The following is a 9755-nucleotide window of genomic DNA, read 5'->3' on the forward strand; positions in this document are numbered from 1 at the left end:
AGTACTATGTCTCTTCCCTGGTGTAAATCACCTAATCCTGCCTCCTTAGCTAAAATTCCTGCTTAAATTTTTTCATGCTTTGTGCACCAAAACATCCACATTTATTAGGGCACTAGCCAGGATCTTTGGTGCAGTCCATCAAAGGGCAGAAGCACCGAGGAGCAGCTGGCAGGTCAACACTCATCAGAAGCATGACTTCTTTTCCTCTACTTTTATTACTGAATCCTTTATATTTTCTAACACCGAATCCCCAAACCAACATTTTCCTTTCCTTCTCTCTCTCTCTCTCTCTCTCTCTCTCTCTCTCTCTCTCTCTCTCTCTCTCACACACACACACACACACTTCCTCACTTTTTCACATTTTCCCTTCTCTATTGTTAGAGGAAGAAGGGTATTGTGCTCTTTCACTGCTGTAGACAGATATAGATATCCATCAACCCCAGGCTTGCTTTCAGTTTGTTCTCAAATTCACTTGGAATTACATAGGGATGAAGAATGTAGTGGAGAAAATCCACCCTCTGTGCCATGCAAGATAGTTCCTTAAGAGATGTAACTTGTTGATTAAGTCGGTTTGACGAGGGATAGTTCCATGAAGGTAAACTGGTATGTCTTTTTAAGAAAGCTGAAATTGATCAAAATATAGTGTCCATTGTCTGAAAAAATACTAATGGAAAGATCAATTTGCAAGACAACTTAGAAGTAGCAGTGTCTTCAGGGGAAAAACTTAACAAGTGTCTCCAGCATTCTCCAGTGCCGAGCAGTAGTTGCCTAAACCAGAAAACAAGAGCATCATTTTCCCCACAGTAGAGAAGAGTATAGCAGACTCAAAGACAGGAGTTATTATAGTTGGTCAATTGATTCCCTAATTTCAGATTTCATGTTTACCAAAAAGTTTTTGATTACAATTAGTCCTTCTATATTGAATTTTCTAAAGAGTTGCTAACCAAACAACATGTTTTACTGCCTGTGAATCAATGAATAGTATTCAAGTTCCTATATGAGCTCTTATTGAATGTGTTTGATATGGGACCAGTCACCCTACATTGATGATGCATGTTTAAGGTGACAGACAAAAGCATGATATGAACCCCTTTTATACTACCCCATGACCTCACTGCACCTCCAAGCCAAACTTCACTCTTACTAATGTCATTAAAGTCCCAGTTAGTTCCATTTTAGTCTTGTAAATGGTATTATCAATAAACATATTTTCAAATTTTTCCTGGTCTTTCTTGTTAAATAATTCAGAGAGATATCCCAAACCTATAATCAGAAACACTTCCAGAAGAACATATCCAATGAAATGTAACACAAATATTTGGTGCTCATGTATCCCTCAACTTCATAAGGCAATTTGAACTGAACATGAAGAGAACAATAGCCTGATTCCACCCAGTACGGAATTAGGTCTAATTAGCTGTGAGTATGGCCTTGAATAAATCACTTACATTTTGAGGAATTGATTTCTCCATTTATATAAAAAGAAGGTTTAACGAGATGCTATCTAAAGGCCTTCATGGACTTGTAATCTATCATTTATTGTTTTCATCCTTTTATTTTACAAATATCAAAGAAGCAGTTACTGTGCAACAACAGCAATAATGTGGTTTGTATTTGAGCTGATATGTATACGTTTGAGAAGTTCTTTGTAAGTGAGTACTGTACTTCTTTCTATATAGTACTTGCTTAAGACATTGTAGCTGAATGGAAATCTATGTTTATCCCAGAGTAGCAATTAGTCTTTTGCAATAAGGAAACTATGCTTAACTAAAAAAAAAAAAAAAAATGCTTGAAAAATTTATTTAAGTCTCATGAACAAATGAGAGAAATCAGTTCTGTCACTGTTAGCTAAAGAACAAGAGAAAGGAGACACTATAGTTGTCAACTTTATGTTTAAGAGAAGGCTAGGTCATGCATGAAACATGTTGCTTCAAATTTGAATAAAGCTCTGTAGCCCCCATGCTCTGCAATAGGGAAGAATCTTGCTAGCCATGTTGCCATGGAAACCACCCCTTATAAAGGCAGCACTGGGGAAATGGCCTCACACCTCTGATGATTGTCCTTCCCTGTGACAGGAGGTGGAGATTTTGAGTCACTGAGCCAGTTATCCTTTTTCTTATGAGCTCAAAAATGAATTCATCTTGAACCACCTGAGGCATGTTACCGCCACAAACATGGACCTTTAAGTGCACCTAACAGTCAAAGGTCAGGGGGCCAGGACCTGGCTGAATAATGCCTAGGGCACTTGCAGGCACTATAGGAGAACCGTTAAACATGCTGCTATAATATTGGAAGTGACAGATTAAAATAGATCTCTTGCTGAGTGAGGAAAAGCATGTTAATGTCATACAGGCATTTCACCTTGTTGTTTAAGTGTGATTTTTTTTTAGTTCTTTAGAATGTTAGTTGCTTTATGGTGGCAACAGTCAATGGTATGGCTTTTCTCTGCCAAGGGGAAAAGAATGAGTGTTATTCCCTACTCTCATGAGCCATGATACACCAATTTACAAAACTGCTTTCTTATAAATTCCACACATCAAAGAACGTCAAAGATGCAAGGTCCATTAAACACCATCCAACCCACTGCCTCATTATACATGAGGAGACTTGGGCCAAAAGAAGTCAGGACCAGGGACTGGAGAGATGGCATAGTGGTTAAGGTACATGCCTGAAAAGCCTAAGGTCCCAGGTTAGATTCTCAAGGTCCCATGTAAGCCAGATACCCATGGTGGAGCATGAGTCTGGAGTTTGTTTGCAGTGGCTAGAGGCCCTGGCATGCCCATTCTCTCTATCTCTCTCTCCCCCATTCTCTGTCTCTAATAAATAAATAAAAATAATAAGTCTTAAAAAAAAAAAAGAAAGCCAGGACCAAATGGCAAAACCAGGAAGGGAACTCATCTCATCCCTCACACTATAGGCTAATTTTTCCATTGCTGCAACATAATACCTAACAAAAGCAACTTAAGAAAGAATTTAGTTTTATTTACAGTTTGAGATTACTAGTCAGCATGATGGGGGAGGTATGGCAGCAAGAGCATGACACAGCTAAGCATATTTTATCCACAGTCAGGAAGAAAACAGAGATGAATGTTGGTACTCAGCTCACTTACTCCTTTTTATTTAGCCCAAAACACTGGGCTATTGGATAATGTTACCCACAATTATGGTGAATATTCCCACTTCAATCAACTTAAGTTAGAAAATCCCAAATGGACATGCCTAGAGATTTGTTTCCTAGGTGTTACTAGATCCATCACCCTGTACAATTTTATCTGGAATACCTTCATACTACTACCTACATTTTTAGGGCAGTCAGGACTATCTTTTATTGATAGCAATCCATTTAGCAAACCTGGGAGGGAAGGCTGCCTGGGAATCTAATTACTTGGGCTCTAAGTGGAAAAAGAATGACAACATCAAGACCAGCAAGTAGCCAGGAAGGCAGAGTGGCAGCCACAGTGGAGCATCCAGCCCCAGCTAGTAGCATGTACTCAGTCAACATGTGGAGCATGGTGTTTATCCCAGCTGTGAGCATTGGGCCTTCCAGATGTGACATTTGACATCTAGAGTATGCTGCTCAGTGTGAAATGGCACACAACCAATCCAGTAGCATATTACTTTCTTATTTGTCCTCATGCTGGGGAAGACACGCGCAGCTCTGCAAGACAGCAGGCTATTCCAAAGCTGTTGGAGGGTGGAAGGAAGCCTACAAAGGCCCACTGAAGCTGGAAGCCTAACAATGTGACACTGCTGTACATGTCTGGGGAACACTGCAGTTGCTGACAGGCCTGGCTGAGTAAGACAGTCAGGTACAGGGGTATTTCTTTGAATGTGAGGCTTATGCTATCAACAAATCTCAGAGTAACAGCCACCAACATCTAGATGTTTAATAAGCTATAGAGCATAGAGTCTGTTGAAGGAATTTCAGCAAAGGTCTATGGGAACCCATTTTTAACCCCTTCCAGGTCCATAGATCTCTCTCTCTCTCTCTCTCAATCTCTCTCTCAATCTCTCTCTCTCTCTCTCTCTCTCTCTCTCTCTCTCTTTCTCTCTCTCTTTCTCCTTTCCTTCTAAAGTACACTCTTTCAAGGCAAACTTTCAAAAATATTTTATTTTGTTTTGTGTGTGAGAGAAAGGGGGGAGAGAGAGAGAGTGAATATGGGTGGGCCAGGACCTCTTGCAGTAACAAATGAAGTGCATGCATCTGGATTTACATGGGTACTGAGGAATCAAACCCACACCATGAGGCTGTGCAAGCAAGTGCCTTTAATTACTGAGCCATCTCTCCAGCCTGAGGCAGACTTTTGAAAGTCCTGCCCATAGGCTAACGGACAGTCTTCAGATTTCTGAGTTAATCTCAACTTCTTATAACAAGGGTAAAGGTAGCAGGCACACTTGTTCTAAAATCTATAAGGAAACAATGGCTGCTGAAATAGGGGGCTAGACATTTTCTGCACACCCTCACAAAACATGGCAGAGATCTATCTCTTATCAGATCATCTCACTCTAATAAGACAACTACCATTTTGGTAAGAGAAGGCTGATGATAGAAATGTATATTCCTGATTGCAAAGATTTCCATTCAATCATTTGCTTCACTACAATGTGAATTACAAGATCTTAATCTATAAAACTTTACCAGTATAATAAATTTCCCTGCTGTTATCACCATTAAGCTTTTAGAGTGATGATACTGTACAGCTTCTCAAGGTCTATCTATGACATGGTTTGTACACTGATCTCATAGATAAAAGTGGCCCACGCTTTCCAACATGGGATAGGTTTTAGTGAAGATATGTATGTATGGTACTGCTCTCCCTTGAACTATCTTGCACAAGTGAACATGCATTTTTAAAACATTAAAACACATCTAAAATTAAGAAACCAAACCACTGAGAAATTCACTGAATGTTTCCTAGACAAATAGACCCATGTCATGAATAAAATGGAAGGGAAAAGACAGTTACTAAACTTGTGCAAAACTCTCAGACATCTTCAGTAGGAAAAAGACACTTATCTTTTTTTTTTAATTTAATTTATTAGTTTTCTTTTCAGTAAATACAGGCAGTTTGGTACCATTATTTAGGCTCATCTGTGATCTACCCCCTCCCATTAGACCCTCCTTGTTAATGAAAATGGGTCGTGCATTGTGGAGTTAGCCCCCAGTTATTGGTATGATAAATGTCTCTGCAAATCATGACCCAACATGTGACTCTGACATTCTTTCCGCCCCCTCTTCCGCAAAATTTCCCTGAGCCATGTTGGGTTCATTTTTGGTCTGCTTCAGTGCTGAGGTGTTGGGGGCCTCTGAGGCTCTGGCTCTCTGATTTGGTAGGAGTTGATTTTTCTCTGCGTTGATCTCCTTCCCCTTTGTGCTGGTGTCCGGTTCACAGGAAAACATCACCCTTGCTTATTTCGCCAGTTGACCTTAGTTTCAGTTGGGCCCCTTTTGAGGTATGTTGGGGCAGCTCTCTTCTTAGGATCTGCATCTATCTGGAAAAGAGAAGCAGATTCTTCAACGGAGAGTAAGTTAGCATCCTGAAAATTGAGATAACACTTACTTTTTTGATAGACAGTATGGTAGGTTTAGACCCTCTTATACCCCGTGATTGATGGTAGCTTGATATTGTAGAGTGGGCTTGTGTTTGGGTATGGTTCTGACTTGTTTCCCAGCTCCAGCTATGGGTCTAGTACCACTGAGTGGATCAGTTAGCCAAATCAAGAGCAATTGATTCCTCACCATGGCTGTGTACCACTATTGCACTTGTGTGGGCATCACATCCGGTTATTTGTTGCTAATTAGGTTAAACAATGTGTTGCTTGGACAGCTCTTGGTCATTTCCCTCAGTCGCCTATGTAGCACCTTCTGGCACTAGACACGCTGACTGTCTGGGGACTGACTCTCTCCTGGCTTCCAGCCATGTCATTCCATTTTACGCGTCAACTGCGTATGGATTCTTCAGCACTAGGGTCTTACCACTGGCCTTTGGTGGGTCATCAAGTACTCTGACAGAAGTCTGTCATTGTTTTGGGAAACCTTGTAGGTTTCTCTGATCAAAAGCTCATTGTGGATGGTAGGCGCAAGCTGGAAGTGGGGGTTACAGGTCAGTGAAAAGACACTTATCTTGAACACTTATGACAATAGGTCACAGGGAGACAAACACAAAAGACAGACTTCATTAATTCCCTTTCTCCCTGGAATGTTAGGAGGAGTTATTACTAATGTGTAGGAAATGTAAAAATTATTAGCATAGAAGACTAGTTAAACTGGGCATGGTGGTGAATGACTTTAATCCCAGCATTCGGAGGCAGAGGTAGGAGGATCACCATGAGTTCAAGGCCAGCCTGGAACTACATAGTGAATTCAAGGTCAGCCTGAGCTAGAGCAAGATGCTACCTTGAAAAAAAAAATAAAGAAGTCTCTTTAGACAAAACTGCTAGTCAATACATGGGCTAGTGAAGTGAATAGATAGTTCTCAAGAGACAAAACATAAATGGTCAATAAGTGTTTTAAAACTTTCAATATCTACACCCATCAATGAAATGCAAATTAAAACTGCTTTGAGTTTCCATCTCATTTAGGACCAAAAATCTATCACCAAGAAAACTAACAACGACAAATGCTAGCAAGGGTGTGGAAAAGGTGGAAACTTTATTCATTGTTAGGGGGAGTGCAAAGTGGTGCAGCCATGGGAATTGGTATAGAGGTTTATCAAAAAGCTTTTTAAAAATTGAACCAACATAATGATCCAGCTATACCACAGTTAGGTATATACCCAAAGAACTCTAGATCTCACCACAAAGATACTTGCATAACCATGTTCATTGCTGCTATATTCACAATAACTAGGAAATGGAATCAAAATAAATATGCTCACAAACTGATTATTGTATGATGAAAATGTGGCACAGATACCCAATGGAGTTTTACTCAGCCTTAAGAAAAGTAACAATATTAAATTTTCAGGAAAATGGACGAAATAGGTGACCCAGACTCAGAAAAACAAAAATCACACATTCTTTCTCATATGTGAATTCTAGCTACTAATGTATACTTGGATGTACGGAAGTGGAGGTGAGTGTGGAATAGGCTATGAAACTAGAAAGGAGATCATGAGGGGGTATTCAGGAAGGAGGAGAGGCAGCAATAGGACACATGATATGAAAGTGGAAAAGAGGTTGGACATGGAAGGGTACATGGTGGGGATCAAGGGGATAAGGAGAGGAGAATCAACAAAACTTGTCTAAAAATGCTGATTAAAACCTAAGTAAACTAGGGGCTGGAGAGATGGCTTAGCGGTTAAGCGCTTGCCTGTGAAGCCTAAGGACCCCGGTTCGAGGCTCGGTTCCCCAGGTCCCACGTTAGCCAGATGCACAAGGGGGCGCACGCATCTGGAGTTCGTTTGCAGAGGCTGGAGGCACTGGCGCACCCATTCTCTCTCTCTCCCTCTATCTGTCTTTCTCTCTGTGTCTGTCGCTCTCAAATAAATAAATAAATAAAATTTTAAAAAATCAGACCAAAATATTAAAAAAAAAACCTAAGTAAATTAAATTTAAAACGACTTGTTAGAACCCTGTCCTCTTGGTTTGCTATTAGCATGTGTTGCTTTTGTGGCTTCCAATTATAGTGTTATGGATGGGGAGATGCACCTTCTCACCACATCCTCTCCAGTTGGGATAACTCCCAATTCCCAGTTAGGATAACTGCAGGAACAGTTTTAGTTCTTGTACTCCTAAAGACATCACAATGAGGCATGGATAGGCAAGCAAGCCATCAAGGTTTATTTTAGCAGGTGTCAAAACAAAGCAGAAAGAAAGCAAGTGACCCTCGAGAATGGGGGGTGGAATAAGCCAAGGGACTAAATTTGTCTTTCTAGAAAAGGAAAGGCTTTCTTGGAAGGAATCCCTTTTAACCTCAATTCAGTCTGATACAAATGGAAGCATTAGATAGAAAAATATGTATAAGGGGTTGAAGAGATGGCTTAGCCACTAAGGCGCTTGCCTTGCAAAGCCAAAGAGCCCAGCTTCAATTCCCTAGGACCCAAGTAAGCCACATGCACAAGGTGGCAGATGCATATGGAGTCCATTTGCAGTGGCTAGAGGCCTTAGTGCTCTCTCTCTCTCTCTCTCTCTCTCTCTCTCTCTCTCTCTCTCTCTATATATATATATATATATATATATATATATATATATATATGTATATATATATATACACATATATATATAGATAGATAGATGATTATAGATATAGATATAGATATAGATATAGATATAGATATAGATATAGATATAGATATAGATATAGATATAGATATAGATATAGATATAGATAGATATATACACACATATGTGTGTGTATGTGTGTGTGTGTGTGTGTGTGTGTGTGTGTGTGTGTGTGTGTATGCACCCTAAAGTTGGGACATTTACTGGTGCCTTGAGCATCTTCCTTATTGGAGGGGCTCCTACATCAAGCATGGTACTAGGGATTAAACCTAGAGCTTTGTACATGCTAGGTACATATTAAACCACTGAGCTACAACTCTAGACCTAAAAAGGTATAAATTTTAAAGAAAACAAACATTTGGTTGTCAATTTTGTTAACTTCCTGTTGACCAATAGAAATAATTTAGCTTTGCCTTTAAGATGGGTTTCTTCCTACACATTTTTTTTCACATAAGAACACTTGCAAAGTGACTATCCCAAAACATTGTGGAGAAGTGCACTGAAGTACCATAAAAATTACTTGTTTACTATGCGATTTCTTGAGACTTGATTTATTGAGCATTTCTGTGTCTGCTGCCTCTGCAGGGAGAAAGTTCCTGGGTTCTAGTACCTGTTAATAATGGACCTGTTTCTCAGAGAAAGTCCATGCCTGGAACTGGACTGATTTAATTCCCTAACAAAATCACAGACCTAAATTTCTTCAATAGAATACTTCTTTCCCCCTTTCCAAAATATACTCTGAATGTCTTTCTTCCTTAACAAAATATTGTCGGCCAGATATTGGCCTTTGTAACAACTATGTTTTCCATATTGTGAAAATCATGCATAAGCTTAGAAACCTCAACAATTGCATTTACTCTTTAGTCAACACAAATAAAAGTCTAAATCACACATGGTGAAACTCTCCTGTAATTCCAGTAGGGAGGTAGAAGCAGGAGGATCAGAAGTTCAAGTCAGCCTGGACTATAACACTAGAAAGAAAAAAAAAACAACTTGGTGCTGGAGAGATGGCTTAGCAGTTAAGGTACTTGCCTACAAAGTCTAAGGGCCCAGGTTCAAGTCCCCAGAACCCCTATAAGGCAGTTGTATAAGGTGGTGTATGGCCAGAGGTCCTGGCATGCAAATTCTCTCTCTCTCTCTCTCTCTCTCTCTCTCTCTCTCTCTCTAATAAATAAATAAAGATATCTTTTAAAAACCTTGAATACATATTTTGACTTCTACAGAGTTCTCTAGAGATGGATTAACTTTTTATTAATGAGTTCACAGATGGTGCTTCTTCAAAAGCTCAAAAAAAATTTAAAGTCATAAAAGGTTAAAAAATTAAATTAAAGGTTCACCGCATCATCCAAAATTATCTGTGCTTTTAAAATAGGAGATTTAATCAAACCAATATTACAGGATTTGTTCCTCCCTCTATAGTAAAGTCACATAATCTAGCCCCAAGTGGGATATGAAAGTGTCTGTCAGGTCTGGCTCCATTATCTGGAAATAGACTTTATCAGCTTAAGCCTGAAACTGTCTTTATTGCTATA

Source organism: Jaculus jaculus, chromosome X (assembly GCF_020740685.1).
Source record: "Jaculus jaculus isolate mJacJac1 chromosome X, mJacJac1.mat.Y.cur, whole genome shotgun sequence".
NCBI classification, from domain to species: domain Eukaryota; kingdom Metazoa; phylum Chordata; class Mammalia; order Rodentia; family Dipodidae; genus Jaculus; species Jaculus jaculus.